Below are 13,819 nucleotides of genomic sequence, written 5' to 3' on the forward strand. Positions count from 1 at the left end.
CCATCTACTCAGCTAGCATTTACCTTCCTTACCTGCTACCACCCTCATTCTTAGAATTAAAGTAAAAAGGCGAATTCTAAAGCCCCTTCTACTCACTTTCCTCCACTAAGGCCATAGCTTACATCTGCTGCTCTTTTTTCCATACTCCTTTTTTCTCAACTCCTTTCTTTCATATTTGCCAGAAATTTAAGGTCGTTTGGGTTCCTCTCATTTAAAAAGTTCAACTGAAGTGTGTTGCTACACCTTAATCAAAAGTTTATGGTTGAGTTATTTAGCGTTTCTTTACCCACTTCCTCTGCTCAATCCTTCATCTCCTCATAACCATTGAAATAAATGCTATGAATATCTCAACGCTTAGCATGGTGCCAGGCATTTAGGTGTTCAAAAAAATGTTAAACGAATCTTAGTTATTAGGTAAGAGCATTGTCTGTAAAACTCTGAAAAGTCTTAAAAGTAGATTCCTAAAATTTCATAAGCTCATAAATTCTTTAGTCTGCAATTATGATTCCCGAAATGTTCTTCGATTCCTGAAAGACTGGACTAGGAAATCCTAAAAATCAACACAAAGCATAAAAAGCCACTCTGAAGTTTATGAAATTTACAACGTTTTGTCTTCTTTTAATTTATTCATACTTTTCTCTCAGGATACAAAGGGCAAAACTAGTTTGTGTAGTAACTCAGAATTGAGTAGTTACACATCCATTAGGTTTCAGAATCGTTAAAATTTTATCTTGTTTAGGAAACTGCTTACCTTGGAAGGGCAAATTGCCATTTCTCTCCATCTGGGGATCAGGGAAGCAAGGGAAGCTCCCCTAAACATCACTTCCACGCCCCTATATTATGCTAAGGAACTTCTGGTTGATTCATTAGGCATTTCAGCAGTGTTTTTGGCCGGTACTAGGAACTGTGGAGAGGTATAGAAAGGGAGCAAGTGCACAGTCCCGGCCCCCAAAGAGGTTAAGATGCAAATAGAAGCAGGCTCAGAACTCGGAACAAAAGCAGTGACTGCATAATAATGCACTGCTGGGGGTGGGGGATGGGGATCTGCACGCCCGGTTTGTGACTTCAGGAAAGCAGTTTCCAGGAGGTGAGAGTTTAAGCCAGACCTGAAAGAGGTTGATTTGTAATGATTTGCAGGGGGGCACTGGAGGCAGCGGCCAGGACTTTTCACTTAGGAGATCAGCATTTGCCATGATGGAAACTGGGCGATCCCACAGGGACTGACCTCTGAGTTTTCCAAAGGCCGACCTGGGGAAAGACTGATTTTGAGGTTTTAATAGGTAAGTTTGGGGACATCATTGATGAAGGTGGGCAGGAAAGGAGGCTTTTTTCTTTTCTTTTCTTTTCTTTTTTAATGTTACAGTAAAAAGCTTAGATTCGAAGAGACGGGTAAAAAACAAATAGGAAAATTTAAGGAGAAGAATGACTATGATTGCTGTGTAAAAATAAAATTGCAATAGGGAGGTTCTGGAGCTCAGGAAATGAGCTAGAGCAGCTATAATTTAGGCCTAGGTAGTGAAGATCATGAATAAAATGGTAGCTGACGAAATTTCAAAGTTGAATAAGTAGCAATAAGTATGAAGGAAAAGCTAAACTACAAACATCTGCTCTTTAATTACTAACACTAGTAATGAGAATTTCTTGTCTCCAGCCTCTTCCCTTCCCACTCCGCACCTCTTCCTAGCTTACATCATTGTATTAAGGCATTTTATTGAAGACACTATTCAGCACTCTCCACCTATGCCTTACACAGCTTGCCTTTGCTTTTCTTCCCATTTCACTTTTTCTCTTCATTTATTCACATCATTTTAGTCCTTAAAAGACCCTGCCCAATTACTAGATCAGAGGGAGACAACTTAGACTCTTCATATCTCCCAAACGACCTTCCAGAATGGTTTTATGGCATTATAATAGGAAAGCAAGAGTTTTGATTTTTCTATTATTAACATTTTGCTTTCATGGAATTACAGGAAAAACCATATTGCATGCCAGAAATACTTAAATTTTAAATATTTCATCTTAAGAGATGCCCTCATGTAATGCTTTTAATGCATTTGAGGAATTCAGGTGGTGGGTAAAAGTACAACACAGAGGTTAGATGTTTTGAGTGGGAGAAGTGCACTGTGATCACTATTGAATCAAAATCATTATGCACTTAAATATTTAGAAAAAAGAATGAAATGAGTATTAAACTATGCAAATTCATCCCTTTAATCTTTATTTGTGTGACTATATTTTATGCAGTTGTAACCTTAATGTACATATTTGGTATTTTTTTCAAACATGAATCGATTAGACATTGTTGCTATTTTGTTATCTATTTTGTTAACATAACAACTTCCTGTGTTATATCAGATTTTTTTTTTTTTTTTTTTTTCTGAGACTGTGTTTCGTTCTTGCTGCTGCCCAGGCTTAAGTGCAATTGTGGATCTCAGCTCACCACAACCTCCGCCTCCTGGGTTCAAGCAATTCTTCTGCCTCAGCCTACTGAGTAGCTGGGATTACAGGTGCTCGCCACCACGCCCAGATAATTTTTGTATTTTTAGTAGAGACAGGGTTTCACTATGTTGGCCAGGCTGGTCTCGAACTCCAGACCTCAGGTGATCCACCCGCCTCGGCCTCCCAAAGTGCTGCTATTACAGGCGTGAGCCACTGCACCCGGCCTCTATGTCAGATCTTAGGCATTTCCTGTTAGAATCCTGCCCCGCTCCTTCTCGCCTTTTACAGTGTTTGGATAATATGCTGCCAATACCTTTGTGCACTCATTTCTTTATTCAGGTCATACCACTGAAACATACTCCCCAGAATAAAATTGATGATGAAAAGATAGGAACAATTTTATAGCTTGTCTTACATATTGCAAGATTTTGCACTGCATTGATGTATTGTTAACTTTGCATGTTTGTCTTCTTTTTAAGCTCTCCTTGGAGAGTTTTTAAATTTTCAGTATACTCCACAGGGTGGCCAAAGTAGAACTGGCTCGTCATTGAGTATAGGTTCAGTTAAAAACAACAATCTGGCTCAGAGTTGAACACAAAGAATCCAATAAATATTAATGGGTTAATTTTCAGGTACCGTAGCCTTGACTTTCCTGTTTTCCAGATTTCCCCTCCTTTTCCTTTTCGGTATCTACTTCATTATTTAAATGGGCAATTTCGGGTTAGGCAGTTCTGGATAGCGGTGCCCTTCCTGTGCCTGTTCTGGAACCTCTCTCGCCCTTCTGCTGTGCGAGGAAACCCAATTCACAGCCGTCATCGCCACTGAAGTTACACCCAGGGGTCGCTTCAAGAAGGAAACTTTTTCTTTAAGAATTTCTATGCCAGTGAATTGGGGAAGGTTTTAAAGATAACGGAATTTGCCACGTGTTTCTGCCAAACAATTCGACGTTGCGTAAATCGCAGAAATTCTGGGAAGGACTAACGATGTCCGTGGATGATTCTGCGGCTCACAGGCACACAGGACACTCTGGGTTTACCCTCCCGAGTCCCGATGGCACGACAGGTGCGAAGCCCGCCCGGGGAGGCAGTGCTTGTTGTCCGCACAGACCCACGTGCGGCGCTGGGGGCAGTCCGTGGCCCCGACCCCCGCCTCGAGGCGCGGAAGGCGGCCGCCAGCGGGTTCTCGGTGCCCGCGAAGAGCCGGCGCAGGGGCGGGGCTGTGGGAGGGGGCGGGGCCTGCTGCGCGTCACGGCTGTCGTAGCCGCCGGACCGGGTCGTAGTGGCCGCCGAACCGGGGGATGGGGGGCCGGGGTGAGCGCTAAGATGGCCGTCCCGGCTCGGGCTGGTGGTGAGTGTGCGCGAGGGCGCGCGGCCGCGGCGATTGGCGGAGTGAGGACCCCTGCGGGACCGGACGTGCGACGGCAGCCCCCTGGGCCGGGAGGCACCTGGGGGCGTATTCCCGCCGCGCAGGGCACTGGGGGGTCCTGAGAGAGGGAGAGACTGGGGCTGCGGGCGCGCGGAGGGGAGCGAGCCGAGGGGCGCGCGGCGGCGACGGATCCGGCGAATTTTGAATTGGCCCCCCTGGAAAGTTTCGGTGGGTTCTGCTGCGCTCCGACCCTGTCTCGGCGGCCGCCTTAGAGTGCCCGGAGATGCTGCGGCCAGGCGCAGCGGGCTGGAGGGGGCAAGCTGGGGGAGAACGGGCGCGGGCGAGGGCTTTGGGGACGCGGAGGGGCTTCGTGCTGATCCCGGCACGAGCGTCGCGGAGAGGCGGGCGCGGGGCTGGCACTGGCTGGGCGCTGTGTGGAGCACGCAACGCCCGGGTCCAGCCGCATCCTTCCCGCTGCCCGGATTACCGCGAGGTGATGCTCGAAGCCCCGGGGCGCTTCGGGAGGGCAGTTGTGGCGCTCGGTTGAGGAGGAATGCGCTTCCCGGCGTCTTGCCCGCCTTCTCTCATCGATCGGTCCCCGCGCTGCCGGCACCTGCTGCCACTTAAAGCTTGAAAATCAGCTTCCTAAAGCCATTCCCGATGGCCTTCGATGGGAAAGAATTCCATATGGCTGAATTCATTATGGGGGATGAGAAATATGTCATTGTGGGCGCAGGGGAACCTGTTAATACGTTCAAATTTAAGAGTAGGTAAGACACCATCCCCCGCCCCCATGAGAAAAGAAAGTGAAATATAGTAACTGTTTCAAATGCAAGGTTGAGCTGCTGTTAAATTCTACTGGTAGCTCGCAGTTTTTATACTGGAAGCAAAACCATTTAGGAACCCTTGGGAGATTCACTTTCTCCTCAGACCAGTCCTCAAGTCCCCCACTCCCGCCACCTTTTAAGCCTTAATTGTTGTATCTGGGCAAGTAACGGGGATTGTGAAATTTGCATGGAAATAAGACCTTCAGGTCCTGCACTTGAATTCCTTATTATCTGTTAAGTAGCTGCCTGTGGGGGTGAAAGTAGGGCTGGTGACTTTGGGGCCTGGAATTCCATTTTGAGTTGTGTTCAAAACGAGCATTTGGTGTAAACAAGGAAAAAGAATGGGCTGTTCACTGTGGTGAAATTCGGAAAGCCAAACAGAAGTTAAGCACATGCTTATAGAATATTTCATAATCTCAGTGAGAGTCAATATTCAGCTGAATCTTGAAAGAGATGAAAATTTGTATTCTTGGAACTCTAATAGTTTTGTCCTTAATTTAGCATCTCAGGATATTTTAAAGAGCGTTTAAATGTTTTGGCACATTCAAGTTTTCTCCCCCCATTCTATGTTTTTTCATACTAGCCATTTGTTTTGCATATGTTCGATGTCAGATTTTTCAGTCCAGTATTTATCACTGTGGACTATCCAAATTCAAATGTAGAGATATTCTAATATTGAAGTTATTCCAGTGCATACAGTTTAGAAAGTTGAAATATCCTGACTACTTTGTGTATCAGTCCTGTTTTTCTTCCCAAATGTTAATTGTTTGAGATTTTTTAGCTTAAAAAATTTTAAGTGATAAATGAACCCGCACTTAGTATAATATACAATGGTACACCTTTTGGAATATTTAAAATGGAAAATCTGTTGAAGATTTGGGTTAGATATTTGAAATAAATTTTCTACCCAGTTGTCTTTCTCCCTTTTCTACAGATTCATCTTTTCTGTACTACAAAAAAAGAAAGTGTCATATCCACTCTACCAAACTTCTCTACACACTTGAATCTATTACAGCGTTTTGGTTGTGCATAAGAGAATTTTCTGCTCATTGGGTTGTTTGAGGGCAGAGTCATTGTTTTCTATGTGTATCTCTAGTACCCGACTAACTGCTTAACATGGAGGAAAAACCCGTGTGTAAATTTGTTGAATGGGGGTTTTGAATGCTAGAGGATACAGAAATTTGGCTTCTTGGTAGCCAAAAAACAACAACAACAAAAAAAAACCCAAAAAAACCACGTGCTTTGAAGTCTCTGTTCTTCCTGCAGTGTTAGGCAGAACAAACGTGGGTGCCAGATTCTAATGGAGTTGTCTGGTCCAGGTAGATTAGCGAGAGGCTGGGGCATGGGCTCAGGAGTCTAATCAAGATAGGAAATAAATCGTGTGCCCGAATAATTCTCTGAATTCAGTAACTGGGGACAGTTTTGCTACTAGGACCAGTCTAAATAGGTGACAAATAACTGAAATACAGGAGGATTCTACAGATAATGGCTTTCTGGCTAAAAGATCATTGTAAAAGGTGTAATATATTCACAGCAATTTTAGACGCCATAAAAAACTTTATTAGGAAGAATTCATTTTTAATGGAGCTTTACGCGTCATAGGAAAAAGGTAATTTGTAGTCTAACGATATACTTGCTAGGTCAGATCATAGATGTGCTAGAATGACAGTCTAGGCACTTTACGCAGAGTATTTGAATTCAATTTTTCAGACCCTTGGTAGGTTGCTCAGTATTATTCTGAATGTTTCTCCCATTGTTACGAAGTTAGCTGCAGTGTATTGACGTGTAAATATGTTGATGTGACACTGATGATAAATGTTTTGGAACAAAATTACTTGTTAAGTAGGGATGGGGGTGAGAAATTCAAATAACCTGGAGGCAGAAGGTGATTTCAGGAGCTTTATCTTACAGCGTGTTCAACTAAATTCAATCTCTGCTTCAGGAGAGGCATGTTAGAGACACGAGGAAGGCCCAAGGGAAAAGGGTGTCCTTTATTGTTTAATGAGGAGTTTCAAGCGAGATCAGGGTAATTATAGATTCTAGATCTCTAAAGGAAGAAAGAATAACCGGGGCCTTTCTAGGGATAAAGGAAAGGAAATACATCATGATTGACATGGAGAGGTGCCAAAGCACATAATGGACATAATAGCATACCTAAGAGGGAGTAGGGAGGGTTTGAGAGCCCATTGTGTTCATTCGCTCAGTAATTTGTTCATTCAAAAATACTGAACCCCTTTCTGTGTACCAAGCACTGTGCTTGACCCTTGGCGTTTTACAAACATTTCTTAAGAGGACGGAATACTATGGTGGTTCCGTGAAGTAAATGGAAAATGGAAAATTGCTTATACGAGTGGGTAAGATTTACCCTAATTAGTACAAACTATAGATAAAGTTGTTTTCATTCTTATCCAAATGCATTGTGGTGGTTAGTAATTCCTAAGGCCTACTTCCTACCGAAATTACCATTTCCTCCTATCTTTTATTATGGAAAATAACAAATCATACAACTTTTAATAGCCTGTAGAGGATCTGTTTAGTTTGTTACTGTTTAAAGAAAAATGTTTTGTTACAAAAATTATCTTCATTAAAATAGATAGTCAACATATTCTCCCTCTGGGAGATTTCAAGTTGTTTTTTTTTTTTATGAGATGGTTACTGTGACACTTTTAAGTGTATTCTATTTTATGCTCAGTGGTACTTATATTTCTTCTTTCTTTAATAGAGTTAGAATGTATATGTGTTCCTGTAAAATATGAATGCCCATTTCTTATGAAAATAGTTTATATCCCAATTATGAAGAGTTTTAAAAATTAAACATTCACAATAAGATTTGTTAAAAACATCTTAACAAAAGATGTTTGGGCCGGGCGCGGTGGCTCACGCTTGTAATCCCAGCACTTTGGGAGGCCGAGGCGGGCGGATCACGAGGTCAGGAGATCGAGACCACGGTGAAACACCGTCTCTACTAAAAAAATACAAAAAATTAGCCGGGCGTGGTGGCGGACGCCTGTAGTCCCAGCTACTCGGAGAGGCTGAGGCAGGAGAATGGCGTGAACCCGGGAGGCTGAGCTTGCAGTGAGCCGAGATTGCGCCACTGCACTCCAGCCTGGGCGACAGAGCAAGACTCCGTCTCAAAAAAAAAAGAAAAAAAAAGAAAATGTTATCTCAGTGTCTATTCAGATTTTAACATATAGATTAATTCCTTTTTTCTTTATTTTTCCACACTATACAAATGTATAGATTAATTCTTTTTAGGAATGTATTTTTGCCATTTCCCTCATTCTGTCACTTTATTAAATAGTAATTTAATTTGACTTTTTTGTGTGTTTATTCTTCATGGTAACTTCCTGACTTTCATTAAAATATTTTTTAAAGACGGGATCTGAAAATTGAGCTGCTAATTATGCCAATTAGATCTATATTACATTATTCATACCACTGACCTTTAGTACCTGATATCCTCTTGTAAGAACCTCGAGGGTTTACAGCTGTATCGTCCCTTTCCATGCTTTCTTTCCAAGTGTCTTCATAAACTGAGGTCAAAAAGAGAGTGGCCGGCTGAAAAGTTTATTACGTCAAAGATAACTAAAATTTACAGTGGAATGTTCGTTTGTTTGTTTTTGTTTTGTTTTGGGGTTGTTTTTTTTTTTGAGACGGAGTCTCCCTCTGTCTCCCTGGCTGGAGTGCAGTGGTGCGATCTCGGCTCACTGCAAGCTCCACCTCCTGGGTTCACGCCATTCTTCTACCTCAGCCTCCCGAGCAGCTGGGACTACAGGCGCCCGCCACCACGCCTGGCTAATTTTTTTGTATTTTTTGTAGAGACAGGGTTTCACTGTGTTAGCCAGGATGGTCTCGATCTCCTGACCTCATGATCTGCTCACCTTGGCCTCCCAAAGTGCTGGGATTACAGGCATGAGCCACCACGCCCAGCCCGGAATGTTAGTTTTTGAAGTAAAAAAATTTAGCTACCCCTCTGATTTTTCAGTAATTCTTATAGCTTTCAAGTAGCTGGGGACTATAGTCACGCACTGCCATGAGTGGATTTTTTAAATTATTTGACTAGAGATGAGAGCTCACTATATTGCTGGAAAAACATCCTTCTTGTCTCTTTTTTTCTTCTTTTTTTCTAGAGACAGGGTCTTGCTATGCTGCCCAGTTTGGGACTTACTATTTTCTTTTTATTTTTTTTGAGACAGAGTCTTACTCTGTCGCCCTGGCTGGACTGCTGCAGTGGCGCAATCTCGGCTCACTGCAACCACCACCGCCTCCTGGGTTCAAGTGATTCTCCTGACTCAGCCTCCCAAGTAGCTGGGACTACAGGTGCACGCCACCACGCCTGGCTGATTTTGTATTTTTAGTAGAGACAGGATTTCACCATGTTGGCCAGGCTGGTCTCAAACTCCTGACCTCAAGTTGATCCACCCACCTAAGCCTCCCAAAGTGCTGGGATTACAGTCATGAGCCACAGGGCCCGGCAGGACTTACTATTTCTTTTTTTTTTTTTTTTTTGAGACAGAGTCTCCTTCTGTCACCTAGGCTGGAGTGCAGTGGCACGATCTCGGCTCACTGCAAGCCCCGCGTCCCAGGTTCACACTATTCTCCTGCCTCAGCCTCCTGAGTAGCTGGGACTACAGGCGCCCACCACCATACCCGGCTAATTTTTTGTAGTTTTTAATAGAGACAGGTTTCACCATGTTAGCCGGAAATTAGCTGGGGCTGACTTTTTGGCTGGCGTGCACATGACAGGTAGAAGGGTAATAAGGCAAAGATAGGTTAGAATCTGCTTGTGGAGGATTTTGAAAGCAAGACTGACAAATGTATATGTTTTTATTGAAATATTTGTCAAACTATTATGAAATTAGTCGCAATCAGCATTTTTTAAACGAAACGGAATATCAGCATACTTTGTTTTGTTTTTTTGAGACAGGGTCTTGCTCTTTTGCTGAGGCTGCAGTGCAGTGGCACCATCATGGCTCGCTGCAGCCTCGACCTCCCCATGCTCAGGTGATCCTCCCACCTCAGCCTCCTGAGTAGCTGGGCTTATAGGCACATACAACTACGCCAGGTAATTTTTGCATATTTTGTTTCACTGTGTTGCCCGGGCTGCTCTTGAACTCCTGAGCTCAAGCAATCTGCCCACTTTGGCCTCCCAAATTGCTAGGACTTTGTATTCTGAGCATGAGCCACTGTGCCCAGCCAGAATTAATTAATTCTTTTTTTTTTTTTTTTTGAAACAGAGTTTAACTCTGTCGCCCAGGCTGGAGTGCAGTGGTGCCATTTCGGCTCACTGCAACCTCCACCTCCCAGGTTCAAGCAATTCTGCCTCAGCCTCCTGATCAGCTGGGATTACAGGCACCTGCCGCCATGCCCGGCTAATTTTTTGTATTATTAGTAGAGACAGGGTTTCACCATGTTGGCCAGGCTGGTCTTGAACTCCTGACTTCAAATGATCTACCCGCCTCAGCCTCCCAAAGTGCTGAGATTATAGGCGTAAGCCACTGTTCCTGGACCAGAATAAGTTATTTATTTATTTATTTTTTTTTGAGACGGAGTCTCACTCTATTGCCCAGGTGTGATCTCGGCTCACTGCAAGCTCCACCTCCCAGGTTCACACCATTCTCCTGCCTCAGCCTCCCAAGTAGCTGGGACTACCAGTGCCCACCATCACGCCCAGCTAATTTTTATTTTTATTTTTTTGTATTTTTAGTAGAGAGGGGGTTTCACCGTGTTAGCCAGGATGGTCTCAATCTCCTGACCTCGTGATCCACCAGCACAGCCTCCCAAAGTGCTGGGATTACAGGCGTGAGCCACCGCGCCTGGCTGCATTATTCTTTTAAGGATTGTTTGTAAAGCATTTGTTCCAGAGTGTGTGTGTTATGTGTGTACACACCTATTTACTGGGGTGTGAGGTAAAATTTTTGAGTCTCAAAGTTCAAAAGCCTCTGCATTATTGAACTACAGGGAACCATTGGAGGATTTTAAGTACAAGAGTTAAAGGCTCACACAAGCTGAGGGGAGCAGGGAATGGGTTATTATTGTGCCCATTAGGCACAGAGTTTAAGTTTTGCAAGATGAAAAGAGTTATGGAATGGATGGTTGTACAACAAAGTAAATGTATGTAACACTACCACACTGTACAGTTAAAAGTGGTGAAGATACATTTTGTTATGTGAATTTTACTAGAATTTTAAAAAGATAAATGGTGTTTTTTTTTTGTTTTTTTTTTTTTTTTGAGATGGAGTCTTGCTGTTTCGCCCAGGCTGTAGTGCGGTGGTGTAATCTTGGCTCACTGCAACCTCCACCTGCTGGGTTCAAGCAATTCTCCTGCGTCAGCCTCCCACCTTAGCCTAAGCCTTAGCCTCCGCGCCACCATGCCCGGCTAATTTGTTGTATTTTTAGTAGAGACAGGGTTTCACCATGCTGGGCAGGCTGGTCTTGAACTCCTGACCTCATGATCCACCCGCCTTGGCCTCCCAAAGTGCTGGGATTACAGGCGTGAGCCACTGCGCCTGGCCAAAACAAATGTTTTAAATTGCTACTTCTGTATGGTGAGATGGGGGAAATTTTTTTTCCTCTCTTTCCCAATTTTTCTGTAATGAATATGTTTTGCTTTCATAATGAGGAAATTAAAATTATAATTTTTTCATCAAAAAAGGAGTTAAAGTCTCAGAGCAAACTTGAAGGTTAATTTGGTGGGATAGTATGGAGGAGAGAGTCCAGATGATGGGAGACCAGTTTGGAGGCTACCAAAATATTGTACTCCAGGAACAATATAATAAAATCCACGAGACTGATAGCTGTGGTAATGAAAGTAATAGAGACTTAGGGAACAATAACCCTAAGTGTATAGGAGTAGAAAAGATGGGAGGGAGAGCAGGGTGTGGTGGCTCATGCCTGTAATCCCAGCACTTTGGGAGGCCGAGGGTGGGCAGATCACCTGAGGTCAGGAGTTTGAGACCCGCATGGCCAACATGGTGAAACCCCATCTGTACTAAAAATATAAAATTTGCCTTGTGTGGTGGCATGTGCTTGTAATCCCAGCTACTCGGGAGGCTGAGGCAGGAGAATCACTTGAACCTGGGAGGCAGAGGTTGCAGTGAGCCAAGATCACACCATTGCACAACAGCCTGGACAAAAAGACTGAAACTTCACTCAAAAAAATAAATAAATAAAAGATGGAGGGGAGGAGTAAAGAAAATCCTTAAGATTTCTAGCCTAGGTCCTAGAATGATAATACAGTATGTTAGAGAAGAATACCCGATAAAAAGCTAGTTTGGGAAGGTAACATGCATAGGTAAGCTGACTTTGGGTTGTGCCTGAGACTGGTTCAGAAAGGTTAGGGCTTAGGATAAAGTCGAGGTAGTTAGCTGTCTGGAATTGATGATCAGACCTCTGCTGGAACCTCTGTAGGATGAGTTCATTATCAGAAGAGGTTTGAAGAGCTACAAAAATACAACAGGAAGGTATTACACTACATGCGAAACTCTGGATTGTAGGTTACAAAGGGCTATAATTTGAGTAAATAGAAACTAATTTCAGAGAGTCCTCACTGTGGTGAATATAAGCAGTTTTATGCTGTCGAACTGTAACAAGTTAAATATATTACCTATGATATTTGATTTTGGAGTTTGATATATACTGTTGATTAAAAATCCCTTATAAGATCATCTATTTCTCTCCTAATCATTTTAGCTTTTTGTTTAATAAATGCTTCAGTGATATACTAATTCTACATAAAATTAGCTTTCAATAAGTCAAATATAGTTATTTAACTTTAGAGATTTGCTGAAGGGAATTTTTAAAATGCATGCTCAGTCATAGGTATGAAAAGTATGAAGAGCTTGAATGGGTTTCTTTGAACAAATTAAATTTTTTATTGTCTTTTTGCACTGAAGAATGATAAAGCTTTTAGAATATTTGTAAATACATCTGTCTTTAAAAATGAAAATAGTATACTTAGTGTTTAAAAAGCCATTTCATTGGGCCGGGCACGGTGTCTCACGCCTGTAATCCCAGCACTTTGGGAGGCTGAGGCAGGCAGATCACGAGGTCAGGAGATCGAGACCATCCTGGCTAACATGGTGAAACCCTGTCTCTACCAAAAATACAAAAAAATTAGCTGGGTGTGGTGGTGGGTGCCTGTAGTCCCAGCTACTCGGGAGGCTGAGGCAGGAGAATGGTGTGAACCTGGGAGGCAGAGCTTGCAGTGAGCCTAGATCGCACCACTGCACTCCAGCCTAGGCAACAGAGCAAGACTCCATCTCAAAAAAAAAAAAAAAAAAAAGCCATTTCATTGACAAGTCACACTGGAGAAAAAAGAAAAAGAAAAAGAAAGCCATTTGATAGCTACCAATTTGAATTTGGAGTATGAAACATTTTTTAAATGCGTGAGAATTACAGCACAGATAGTTTTAATCCTTATAGATTTCATTCCAAGCATCCTATTTGTAAGATGGTATTATATTGCTACACGTAATATTTTGTCAGAATCTGCATGAGGGATATAAAAATGTTTTGTCAGGTAATACCTCTTTAAAATGAATATACTGCCAGAAATCATACATCCAATCTGCTGATGCCAGAGCTAATGCATAGCTTCACAGAGGTGGATTAGCAAATGAAAAGAGGTGCTCTGAACCCAGTAGAGGAATATAGGAAGTGTCCATCCTCCTTTCTTTCCTCCAAGCTCTTAGATCTTTGTGTGATGAGGCCCCTTTGGGGATACCCTAGTTACTGTCTGAGTTCCTGGAGATCTCTGGGAACAGAAGCCTGGCTCTGTAGCTCCTGCTTTCCGCCGTGCCCTTGCCTGTGTTGTCTACCCCTTACTGATTTCTTTCATAAGTAGACAGGGTAAGTGGGCCCCCTGCCCTAAAATATTAATCTGGTGATCTGTCATTCCACTATTCTGGTTTCGCATCTATTTTTAAAAAGATTTTATCTTTGAGAGACCCCGTTTTAAAATGCAAATTCCCCTGGGAGAGGTCAGACCTTAGTTCTTAGCTAACATCTTGATTATCTGTCAGCCCCTTAGTTGGGCTTAGTACACATTTGGCTGAGAAGAAGGAATCCCTGGCTAAAAGCGATCAACTAGAAGGAAACTAGCATTTATAATAATAATTTATTATTATTTTATTATTTTATTGGCAGCTAAGATGTACTGAGGGCCATATTATTAAGTGCCAGGAGTT

The 13,819-nt window shown here is 42.8% G+C and overlaps 1 protein-coding gene across 1 annotated transcript in view; it reads left to right on the top strand.

The window, feature by feature from the left end:
- Positions 1-3,760: 3,760 nt before the first annotated feature.
- Positions 3,761-13,819, top strand: part of USP44 (ubiquitin specific peptidase 44) — a 30,984-nt gene continuing 20,925 nt past the window's right edge. The window contains exon 1 of the mRNA XM_030819801.1: positions 3,761-3,786. The gene's annotated coding sequence lies outside the window, so the exon portion shown is untranslated. The remainder of the gene's footprint in view (positions 3,787-13,819) is intronic.

The sequence above is a fragment of the Nomascus leucogenys genome, chromosome 10 (assembly GCF_006542625.1).
Source record: "Nomascus leucogenys isolate Asia chromosome 10, Asia_NLE_v1, whole genome shotgun sequence".
Taxonomy (NCBI): Eukaryota; Metazoa; Chordata; class Mammalia; order Primates; family Hylobatidae; genus Nomascus; species Nomascus leucogenys.